The 12,535-nt window shown below is 51.0% G+C and overlaps 1 protein-coding gene across 1 annotated transcript in view; it reads right to left on the bottom strand.

Annotated features, from left to right (window-relative positions):
* ANXA11 (annexin A11) overlaps window positions 1-11,944 on the bottom strand; it is a 43,859-nt gene extending 31,915 nt beyond the window's left edge. The window contains exon 1 of the mRNA XM_007464211.1: window positions 11,732-11,944. The gene's annotated coding sequence lies outside the window, so the exon portion shown is untranslated. The remainder of the gene's footprint in view (window positions 1-11,731) is intronic.
* Window positions 11,945-12,535: the final 591 nt, after the last annotated feature.

Below are 12,535 nucleotides of genomic sequence, written 5' to 3'. Positions count from 1 at the left end.
GGGGGGGGGGGTTAGTGTTTAATGGAGACAGAGTTTCAGTTTGGGAAGATGAAAAGTTCTGGAGATGGATGGTGGTGACGGTTACACAATAATATGAATGTACTTAATGCCACCAAACAGCAGACCGAAAAATGGTTAAAATGGTATTTAAAAAAAAAAGCTGTGTGGTTTCAAGCCACTAAATATGGATAAATTGCTACAGCAGCAATAGAAAGCAAGTACATACAGTGACCACCGCTTCTCTCCTTCCCTCCAGATCTTTCCATGGTGTCCTCTTTGAAAAGCCTCTCTTTGTATAAGAGATCGGTACACAAGTCTACCCCAGTCAGCAAGAGAAGCAATAAACCAAGACCACAGAAAAAAACCATTCCACCGAGAAGGGAGGGACCAGGTGCTCACGTCTCCTACATGTCTGGGAATAAGAGCTCACTCAGTAAAGCTTTGCTTGCTTGTATTATTATCAGTCAACAAAGTCACCATGGTGAGACCCAGGGCTTGTGAGTGGGTTCCCTATGGCTGGCCAGGTACACCCAGCCAGCAATGCAAATGCTCTTGGGAGGGAAAAGGTGGGCAGTGTGATGTTCGGGTTGGTGGGGCAATCAAATCACATCCAGCTATTTGTAATGAGGTGGATAGACCTAGAGTCTGTCATACAGAGTGAAGTAAGTCAGAAAGAGAAAGACAAATACCGTATGCTAACACATATATATGGAATCTAAGGGGAAAAAAATGTCATGAAGAACCTAGGGGTAAGACAGGAATAAAGACACAGACCTACTGGAGAACGGACTTGAGGATATGGGGAGGGGGAAGGGTGAGCTGTGACAGAGCGAGAGAGGCATGGACATATATACACTACCAAATGTAAGGTAGGTAGCTAGTGGGAGGCAGCCACACTGCACAGGTATATCAGCTCAGTGCTTTGTGACCTACCGCCTGGAGGGGTGGGATGGGGAGGGTGGGAGGGAGGGAGACGCAAGGGGGAGGAGATATGGGAACATGTGTGTATGTATGGCTGATTCACTTTGTTGTAAAGCAGAAACTAACACACCATTGTAAAGCAATTATACCCCAATAAAGATGTTAAAAAAAAAAAAAAAATCTCACCCAGCCAGCCAAAACCAAGCAACTGGGACACCAGAGATCATTCTGCCCTAGAGATGACTCAGTTCATTCCCGCCCACCCCACCTCGGCTCCTATTTCACAAGTGGAGAAACTGACAACCAGAGAGTGGAAGTGACAGGCCAAGGTGACACAGCAAGATCCTCCCAGGGCTGGCTCAGGACCCGCCCACTTCCTGCCCCCAAGCCAAGGGCCCACTGTCCAAAAGCCAACTGCTGAGTTTTCACAGCATCTTTAGAGGGAGGTTCAGGTTTTGTTGAGCCTGAAGCCTATATGATTTTAGGGGCCCTTTTAAGACCCTGGATGCAGAACACTCTCTTGCAAATTCTACAAAACTATATGACTTTGTGAATTCACTTGCAGGGCCTCTCCCACAGCCTTGCAAAGGCCACACGCAAGTGACTGGGGGGTGGGGGAGCTTCAGCCTGAAGGTTAAGTTTCACTAGCTTAACACTAGCTCCACCTCTGGGCTCAGAGAGGCACCCAGTGCTGGGCTAGACTTCCCGGAGCACAGGAGGAAAAAACAAAAGCTCTGACCTGCACCAGGCTTTCCCTCTAGCTGGCGAGATAAACACAAAAGAGCAATCACAGGAAAATACCCGCAAAATGTTTAAGAGCCACGCCCAGGCAGAATGGAGATTAAGGCTGAGAATCAGGAAAGGGCTCGAGAGCAGAGAAGAGGAGGGAGGAGAGGTGGGAGGCGTGGTGTCTAGGAAAGCGGCTTCTCTCTGATGGATGGGCCTTGGCGAAGCCAAGGCTCCCCTGGGCACCTCTCCCTCATCTGCTAAACGAGTGAGCCTGCGAGGGATCCGTGGTTGTCAATTTGTGCTGCCCAGGACCTGGGGCTCCCTGGAGGTTTTGTAGTTCACAAACATTTATTTTGTTGTGGGGAGGGGAGGGGTGAGGCCACAAAAGAGACTCTGCAACTTACATTTTGTTTTAAATGGAAAAACAGGAAACCTGGCAACAAGGGTCCTACATTCCCACGTGGTGGCACACAGCTAGGGCTGCAGCAGCTGCCCCTTCAACCAGGATGCCTGTTTCGGCTGCCCACTGTCCCCACCAGGGCAGGCCCTGCAGGTACCGGTATTTGTAATGAAAGGAACAGATGTTCATCCAGGGCCCTGCCAGGTAAGAGGTGGGGAGAGGGGTGGCGCACAAGACTAAAGACCTAAAGGCAGCAGCGAGTCCCTGGGCCTCTACAGTCCTGGGGCCTGTTCAAATGCCTTTGGAAAGGCCCAGTCCCTTCAAACCTAGAAGACCTGACAGAGTATATACTGCAGCTCCTAGAAGCCCCAGGAAACCTCTCCTGCAAATAGCACTTATCAAGGGCTGCTCTTCTAATGGTGACCAAGTCCCCAGCCAGTCTTATTCAGCTGGAAGCTGAAAAGAAATCCCCGTCAGAATCTGCAGATCACACTGGAGAAGATGCTCTTTCAGATCTCAGGTGGGGCTGATCACTGTGCAGGTGGGATGCTAAAGCCTGCCATCCCGCCCTGGGCTGTGCCATGGCAAGAAAATGGAAGGTCCCTGGAGGTCTCCGTGTGATGGAAAGAATGCAGGAAATGCATGTCTGTAGCTCAGTCAAGCCAGTACCTCAGCACTTTCCATCTTCAGAACTCCTGCTCAAACAGTCCCTCTACCTGGTCTGTCGTCCTGTCTCCTTTGTGCCTTCCTTAAGCCTAAGTCAATTCTGGCTTTCCTTTTAGCCAGATGGAGCCCCTCTTCTTTCGGGAAGCCCACCCTGATCTCTCCACCCACAACGGTGATCTCCCTTTCTGGAACTTACCAGCACTTGGCCTAAAATGTTTTCTATGTCTTCTTAGTGCTCGAATAATACTCCCCCTTTTCCAGGACCTATGACAGGTATTAATACCTATATTACCTCATTATATATCACCTCATTAACCTTTGAAATGATCCTACAAGAGAGGTATTATCACCTCAAGGGAACTGAGGCTCAGGGATAACTCCTGACAAGCAAGGATCACACACCAGACTAGTGCCCGAGCCAGAATTACTTTTTCTAGGCCTCCCGGTGAGACAGTCGGTGCCCGGGCTAGAGGACGGGCCTCTCCTCTCCTCCTCCACTGGCCAGTGTGGGGCAGGGCACAGCAAGGTCCCTGACACACACCAACAGGACACCAGTGTACCCTGATTCATCTCTTTCACACCCTGGTGGCACCTGTCCCAATGGCCTCTTCAGGCAGAGCTTCTGGTACAGAGGCTCCAGGAATTCTGGGGGCAGAAAAGACTGATCTAAGACATTCCCTCTCCCCCTCCCACGACAAGGTAGAACCTCAAGTTATGTGACAGGGTGTATGAACATCCCTGACTCTGCTGGGGCACTGCCTCACCTCTGAGGTGTGGGTCACAGATGCCATCAGGCCCCAGGAGCAAGCCAGGGAGCCCCAGGGCCGCATTCCACCAACCCTGACCGTCCTTTCCCAGGCACTGAACAAAAAGCCCACAGAAAGTGCTGTTAAACATTTAACTCCTCACCCACACCCATGAATTAGGAATAGCTGGAGCCCATGTAAATCATTAGCCAGACAGTGCCTCAGACTCTGCCCTCCGAGGACTGGCACCTGGGGAGGCCCAGCCTGGAGAAGCTCCGGGCAAAGCAGGCTGGAGAGTAGCCACGGACCAGTGTCCAGGTCTGACCAAGGGGTTGAACTTGAGCAAGCAGGCTCAGAAAGACACCTCTTAGAAATAAAGCCAGGCCTTCCCTGGTGGTGCAGTGGGTAAGAATCCGCCTGCCAATGCAGGGGACACGGGTTTGAGCCCTGGTCCGGGAAGATCCCACATGCCGCGGAGCAATGAAGCCCGTGCGCCACAACTACTGAGCCTGAGCTCTAGATCCCGCAAGCCACAACTACTGAGCCCACATGCCACAACTACTGAAGCCTGTGCGCACCTAGAGCCCGTGCTCTGCAACAAGAGAAGCCACCGCAGTGGGAAGCCTGCGCACCGCAACGAGGAGTAGCCCCCGCTCGCCGCAACTAGATAAAGCCCGCGCGCAAAAACGAAGATCCAATGCAGCCAAAAATAATAAATAAATAAATAAAATACATAAAAATTATTTTAAAAAAATAAAAAGAAAGCCAATTCCCAGTGCGCTGGCATTTGGATTACACAGGAATCCTACAGTATCAGGGCTGGAAGGGGCCTTCAGGAGATTCTTTGACTCAGCCAGCTTGTTTTACTGAGGTGGGAGCCAAGGCCTAGAGAGCAAGGCCTGCCTGGGCTCTCAGGATCGGCTGGGACAGGACAAAGACTCAAGTCATGTTTCTCGACCTCCCGGCCGATGCATCGCGGCCCAGGCTGGCTCCCTGCCACTCACGCTTCTGGGCGCCATTCCACCTTCCTGGGTTGGAGAATGGACTTGGAAATGTAAAAGGCTACCCTGGGAAAGACAGAATGAGAAAATGACTCTGCTGCCTCCTAATAAAGCCCCATATCATTAAGCCACAGAGAAAGCATCCTCTGCCCAGGGAAGCCTCTGTGACATTGCTTCTCTCCAGGTTCACCCCCATGAGTTAACAAGAGCAGAGAGCAGGGGTTGGCAGCCTCTTGTTTTGATCTCTCCAGGGTATCAGGAGCCACGCTGACCAACAGCCCAACTCAGTTCAGGGTTCAAATGGCCTCTGTCCCCAAGCTCTCGCGGAAATAGACAATGACGTGTCACACCTGGAGTTGATGAAGGTAAGTCGGGAGAAGGAAGCACAGTTAGACTCTCTCCATCCCAAAGCTGGGTCTTGGAGGGACACCTGCCCCCGCATCCCCAGGGGCCTCTAAGATCAGGAGGTGACTCCAAGTGGCAGAACGAATGGCTGCCAGACCTGACTATTGGGAATGGCCTGGAAGCAGCGAGACCCTCAGAGCATGAGGAAAGTAGCAGCAGCAACTTGCCTGTTTAGTCACCAGCCCTCAGGATCGGAGGCTGCCACCCCCTGCACTGCCTTGCTGGCTTGCCCCTGTCACAAGATACCATTCCTACTTCCTAACCCGAGGAAGGCTGGCTTAGCCAGTGGCATAACCGACAAGCACAGGAGTAGTTTCAGACTGAGGACACCAGTGGGTGGTGTTCTAGAAACTTCGGTCGTCGCCCCCCTCAACCATCTGCCCCCTCTTGCTTCCATGACAGAACACTACCTGCAGCCTGGCACATGGCAGCCCCAAATAAGGACTATGTTTCCAAGCCTCCCTGGCAGCAAGGCAGGGCCCTGTCAGGGAGTCAGCTGTCCTGGGCCTCACAGGTAAGGGAAGCACCCAGAGCAACACTGCCCAAGTGTGGTCCCCAGACTGGCCGAATCAGCACAACCTGGGTGCCTGTCATAAAGGAAATTTCTCGGGCCTCACCACAGACCCCCTAAATCAGACCCTTTAGGGGTGGGGCCCAGGAATCCGTGTTTTAACAAACCTTCCCAGTTATTCTTAAACATGCTCAAGGTTGAAAACCAAAGCCCTGGAGAATGCAGGGAGCAACTTTTCATAAGGAGCCTCGTGCCTGGACAACCTCACGGAACAGACACTTATTAACTCTGGACTCCAATTTCTGGAGATAGAGAAACTCCTCTCTTAAATCATGGCCAAACCTGAATCCTAATGCAAGTGGGTGGGGAAGAGGAAGAAAGAGGAATGATGAGAAACTTAACCCAGACAGCAGAAATCAGGAAAGAAACAACATCCAAGTACAGTAAATAATAAACAGAAAACAAGACACAAGAAAGAAAATCAAGACTATCTGGTATGCAAACAGTCTGAATTCTCTACCAAAGACAGAAATGACCAAATTCGGTTTGTTGCTATTACCACTGCCTTCTGCCATGTCCCCCAACCCCAGTCACATGCTGATTACAAGAGAAACTTTTTTTTTGAAACGAGAAAGAAAGTTAAAAATTAAGGCAAAGACATACTAAGTAAACACAAAGACAAACCGGAAGTGGAAATATTAATATTAAAAACATGTTGAGGACTTTCCAATAATCCTGCCTCTGCAAACTGAGGGTTTTTTCCAACCATTTCTCAGCCATCTGGAAACACAAGACTTGGAAAACTACTCCCTAGGAATCCATGGTACAACAGGGCTTAGGCCATTCTAGTCCCTTGAAATAGTTTATGTGACTTAAAACACAAGCATAGAAACGAGTGTAAAACTTGTGGCCCAAGTCTTTATACCTGACATTTGGCCCTGGGACATTTTTGTGTACTGTTTTGTCATATCCCTTGGGGAACAGAGAAAGTACGCCTTGCCGCTTCAGATGAGGAAGGAAATGTAATTGCGAGTCACAGCCGTCAACCTCCTTGGACCTAAGGGATGGAGGGGGGAACCAAACACAAAGGCAGAGGAGTGGTACTCAGGCCCATCCCTGGGCATTGCAGACAGATCTCCTTTTATCCATCCCTCCTAAAACCTGGCTATCATGGGAGCCACTGGGACAGGCAAGGAGGGGGAGCTCACAGGAATCCTGACTCAGAATCAAGCGGGGGCAGTCTGATTACTACCTACTCTGCATGAGTCTGAGTGGAAACTAAAGGATGCGGCTTACCCGCTCCCTGACCGACGCCTGTCTCCAAATTTCTGAGGCTTTCACTTACTGTCCTATAAAATGCACTTAGTTACTAATTTTAGGACTGTAAAGAAGAAGGGATTCTCCCAGATTCTTGGCGATATATGCTCCTAAAAGAGTTAATACAGAATTTAAGGCCAAAGGCCAAAAGCATTGAATAAGCAACTAAAGACAAAAGGTACAATCCACAAAGGTAAGCTTGATAAACCTGTATACACCAAACATGCATGCCAAATTCATAACTCCAAGACAAATATAAGTTGAGCTTGACTCAAAAAAGAGATTCAATAAGCAGGGATGCAGAGGGCAACCTCAAGATCACAGATACATCTGAAGTCTGTATCCCACAGAGAGCTCAGGTCCATGAAACCTTCTCACATTGATTGTGCAGCTGGCCATAAAGAAAATCTTAATACAGCCCAACGAGAGATTTTGCTGAGCACATTCACTCAATAAAACTAGCAGTCAACATTAAAATATGACCATACCCCCCACAAAACTTACTCAAAAATTCAGGACGCTGCCTTCTAAAAAAATCCTTGGATCAAAACTGATCTACAGAGTACTAGAAAGCAATGGAAAGGTGAGCATTTCATACAAAGGCCCATTGGCTAGAGTTGTACTCAGAGGAAAACTTTGAGCTTTATATACTTTTTAAATTAAAATAAAAGACTAAAAATAAATGAACCACTTTAGATGTTAAAAGTAGAGCAACAGGGCTTCCCTGGTGGCGCAGTGGTTGGGGGTCCGCCTGCAATGCAGGGGACACGGGTTCGTGCCCCGGTCAGGGAAGATCCCACACGCCGTGGAGCGGCTGGGCCCGTAAGCCAAGGCCGCTGAGCCTGCACATCCGGAGGCTGTGCTCCGCAGCGGGAGAGGCCACAGCAGTGAGAGGCCCGCGTACCACAAAAAAAAAATAATAAAAATAAATAAATAAATAAATAAAATAGAAGTAGAGCAACAAAATAAGCCAGAAGTAAAAAGAAATGAGTAACAATAAAGGTTGAAATGAATGACCAACAAACAGAAAAAAACGGTAGGAATAAAAAAAATTATTTACAAATAATTTCCAAATTATGACATATATTTTATGATATATATATGATATATATATATATATATATATATATATATCCAGCATATCCAATTAGAATCCTATTCTTAGTATCTAATGAAGACATTCTACATCACAAGGCCTGTAATCTGTCCCTGATTTGGAAAACTTCATATCATAAAAATGTGAACGCTTCCTTATAAATAAAACATTCAGTGACATTCCAAACAGGATTTTATAGATTGTTTACTCCAACACCGTTTCAAACTATAAAAACAGTCAACAGTCTCCATACCCAGCAATGGGGGAAAGGTCGAATAAATTATTTTACATCTGTACTACAGAACAGGCAGGGGACAACCTAGGGTGGGTAGGGGTGGCCTCTGCTTTTGTGCTCCCAGCACAGGGCTAGGCAAACAGCGGATACACACTAACACTGAGTTCAACAGAAATATCCCTTGTCACCCGCTTCCTAAAACAGCTGTGACCTTTTAGGTGGACACAGCAAGCTGCTGTCTGCCATCACCAGCCCCCCACATACACACCCTTTTCCCCCAGGGATGCCACTCCCCAGGCTTAATCTGCCATATACTCCCTCTGGCTCCCTGTTATCAGCCTCTGAGTTTCTCCTTGTCCCTCACGCTGTCCTCTAAGCCAGTCTCTTCCCACACTACAGGTGTAAGAGGCTGGGGGCTCCTGACTTCCCTCTCAATTTCAGGAGTGATTCCTCCCCCTTTTTTTCTGCTAAGGCAGTGGGGCCTTCACGAGCACAAGCCCCTGGAAGACTAGACACTCAGAGATCACAGAACCAGGAGTCAGCTACCTGCCATCTGCACACTCCACCCCCAGCTTCAAGATTCCTCGCAGGCACACAACCAAGATATCAACACTGCCATTACGACCCCCTAACTGATCTCAAACCCCTTTTGCAAACATCACCTCACCAGATTGTGCAAACAACCACGTGAGGTAGGCATTTTACCACCCAGAACTCTGGGACTCTGTGTGGCTATGTGGCTTGTCCCAGGATACCAAGCACGGATGAGAACTCTGTCTCCTCACCCCTCCATTGGCCTCACCTGTTACTTTCTCACATCAGGAGCAAAGCCAGCTGTGGTTCAAGTCACTGTACATGCTGCACTGTCAGGATTCTCCCAAATACAAACCACCACGTGACATCAGACCTTTATTTCATGGGGTACCAGGCTCAGGGTCAGTAGGCTTAATATGGTATGGTTTCAGGGTTATTAGAAAGCGCCATGAATTTCACAACTCCTTTTAAAAATGCAAATTCCCAACAAGGAAACTTTGGTGTCTTCATTTCCCCTAAGAGCTTTTCTATTTAGGTAGCCCTCAGATTCCTGATGTGCTGCAGGCAATGGGCTCACAGGGTGCTGAGGAGAAAAACTCAGAGAAACCTGAGTCTGTTTGCTTGGCTGTGATTGTAAAATACACCTATACACAGAATCTTCCTCCAGTGGTCCCCATGGGACAAGTATCAGGGACTTGCTTCAGGCTTAGCGGGAGGGAAAAGACGGCAGCTGAGAAGAGGAAGGAGCAGGAAGGAAGGGGAGCTCCACAAAGACCCCGGGTCCTCTGAACATCCAGCACTCGGCACAGACTTCATTTCTGCATTCACCTCTTGCCCACACAGGGTTTTCCCCCCTCCCCCCAGTGAATTCCCAGGAAAAACCCACACTCACCTATTCTGGCTCAATTCTCACTCCTACCACCTCAAGCTACCCATCCTCCCAAAATCACGTGGCCAAGGCATCACTAATGGATCTCAGGTGCAGCAATCCAGGATGAGCCCTGATTACCGTCCTTGCCCTGGAGACGTAAAGGAGTCCAAGGCGACTCCCACTTGGCCTCTCAGCCGGTTCCTAGGCCCGCCTTTCAGTCTGGACTCACTTCCATCTCACTCTCCCAAGTTGTTGGGTTTTTTTGGCCTATCCAAATTCAGCTTCCAAAGTCAAATATTTTAAGAACAGGGAAACCTTACTTCCCTGGCCTGCCTCTTTCACTTAGCTAATATCTACTGAGTACCGACATTCGGCAAGGTCCCTTCTGGATGCTGTGAGACCAAGAGATGAGTGAGAAATACCCACCACCCTCCATAATTATATGGCCACAAGTCTTCTCTCTGCCCCATCCTCCAGACACAGAGGATGGGGCAGAGAGAAGACTTGTGGCCATATAGTTATTACTCCAAGGCGAGTTTTGAGAAGTGATGCAAAAGGAGTGGAGGAGGGCTGCATGGGCTCACAGCATGTCTTGTCCCTTCCTGCTCCAGGCACCTGGATGGCTCCCAGGAGGGTGGTGAATAACGCGCAGAACTGGGGGAAGGAGGGCAGAACAGCATGAGCTAAGACAGAGGAACAGGTCAGAAGGAGAGTAATTCAACTGGGCCCTTCAGGGCACGAAGGGAGTGATAGCTATTGTTATTATTATTGCTGACTCTTCCAGATGATTACTCATGTGCCAGGCCCTGCAGTAAGCTTTATGTCTATCCTGGGACACAGGGGTATGGTGCACCAGTCACCACTTGTTCAGATCAGTGCCTGAGCTGTACGGTTGTTAAGTATATTAACTCATTTAATCCTCACCATAACCCTGTGAGGTAGGTATTATTATTACCCCCCACGTTAAAGATGAGGAAATGAAGGCATAGAGATTAGTAAGAGGCGAGATTCGGGAGGGATGCAGGAGCCCGAGGTAGTGAGTTCCCCACGCCAGGGCAACAAATAGCCCTGGCACCTCACCTGGCCTCTCCTGGCAGGGAACACCTGGTAGCATGACGAGTGCCTTGAGGGAAGGGGCCCTGTTCATCCTCCTGGAATCCCCAACAACTGACTGAAACAAGGAAGGAATGGAGGAGTATAACGAGAGCCAGCGGAGGGGAGCAAGATAGCATGCCCTACCTGTCCAGCTCCTGGACTCAGCCTGGCACTGCCCTTTATACTTTTGTCCCTGCCGTGGGGCAGGGCAGAGGCTCACCCCTCACAGGGTCACTCCATGCCCAGGTCAAGGCAGCAGGGAGCAAAGAGAAGGCAGGGAGGGAAGGCAGAGCGGCGGGGCTACCACAGGTACCCCAGGTCTGTCCTGAAACACCCAATCTCCGAAGAAAGGTCACTGATTAGAGGGGCAGGGACAGAAATGTGCCAGGCAAGCTGCTCCCAGCTTGGGCTAGGACCTGCCTAGCTTAGCTTCTCCTCCCCGAAGTCTCAAGCTGATGAACTGCACAACTCTCTAGGGCAACAGATGCGTTTCTACCTTTTTAAATCTTCAGGGGACTGGGTAGAGCCCAGCGGGAGGTAAAAGTCAAGGATCCCTCCTTGAAGCTGTAGCTCAAGGTTGAAATGGGGGAAAGGCAGCGAAGGTAAACACACAGGTGAACACAGCACCTGGGATAGATCCCGCATTCTCTCAAACAGAGTGCCTTACAAGTCAACTCCAACTAGCAGCTCCCAGGAATTTCCGTCTTTCCAGTTCCGGAGGAAAGTTCCCGAAGGCAGCCTCCTCTGCTAGCTCTCCTCAACATAAGCCCTTCCCAGAAGGGTACACACACTCCCGAGAACTCAGCGAGGGCAGAGGGGCCGTGGCCACCGGCCATCCCCACACCAGCCAGTCGCCTTCTTGTCGCAGGTTCCCCCGGTCCCAATCCGGCCCAGGCCCTGAGCCCCAGACTCCGGCGGAGCAGCACAATCACGTGGCCCTGGCCACTGGGCGCCCCGCCTGTGCACCCCCCCACCCCACAGGGAGGGCTCCCTGCCGTTGACCGAGCTGGGCAGCCAGGCCGACTCAGTCCGTCCGGGACCAGCCCGACACCCGCCCCCTTACGGTTACACGCCGTGTAACCAGGAAGCCGCAGGGCCGGACAGGGAGGGGGCGAGGAACAGTCCGGGGCCTTCCGGCGGGGGCCGCGTAACCCTGCCACCGCCCCGTCCCTTGCCCCCAGCAGGCCGGGGAACCCTCACTCACCTAGCCACTGGCCACCGGGGTGGGGGACCGCGAGGGGCGAACGGGGACGCGGGCAGCAGCGGCTCTCTCTGCGGGAGTCCCAGGCGCGGCACCTCGGACCAGCCTCGAGTTATGTCCCACGCCCGCTCTCGGGGCTCGCTGGGCACTCGGGACCCGCGAGCTGCTCAGCAGTCAGAGAGGGTCTGGAGGAGGAGCCGTTGGGCGGAAAACTCCCCTCTCCAGCCGCCCCAACGCGCCCCGGGGCGGAGCCGCGTGCGCCAGGGCGGGGCGGGCCCTAGGGGCGTGCTCTGCGCTCGGCCCCGCCCCCAGGTTACGGCTGGCCTGGGCCCGCAGGCTGCGAGCATCCTCCCCGAGCAGGGGAAGGAAGCTAAAGGGCCTTCTGTCGCGGGAGGAGGATACAGTAGGCGCCTGGAGGTAGGCGAGGAGCCAGTTCTCCCCACCGCCTCCCGCGACCGGTCCTGCCCAGCGCCGCACTCGTGGGGAGGGGATTTACCCAAGCCCCCTCCAGCCCAGTGTACCTTACTTAGTGACTGTGTACATTAAAAGGGTGACCCTCTCTACGTTAAAAAGGTGACATAACAGTATGGAAATGGAGATAGGGGTGGGAGAGTAGCTTTGTGGTGCAGAAACCGCGACCACCTACCTTAGCCAGATGATCAGGGTCAACATCAAGAATGTTAAATCAACAGTGATAGTGTGTACCGATTGTGGTCTTCCTCACAAGTATACATAATCACAGTTTAATCGTGAGAAAGACATGAGACAAATCCCAGTTCAGGGATATTTTACGGAAGACTTGACCAG

This window comes from Lipotes vexillifer, unplaced genomic scaffold, assembly GCF_000442215.2.
Source record: "Lipotes vexillifer unplaced genomic scaffold, Lipotes_vexillifer_v1.1 scaffold59, whole genome shotgun sequence".
NCBI classification, from domain to species: Eukaryota; Metazoa; Chordata; class Mammalia; order Artiodactyla; family Lipotidae; genus Lipotes; species Lipotes vexillifer.
The sequence above is the reverse complement of the archived record's forward strand: the minus strand, read 5'-3'. Positions and strand labels throughout refer to the sequence as shown.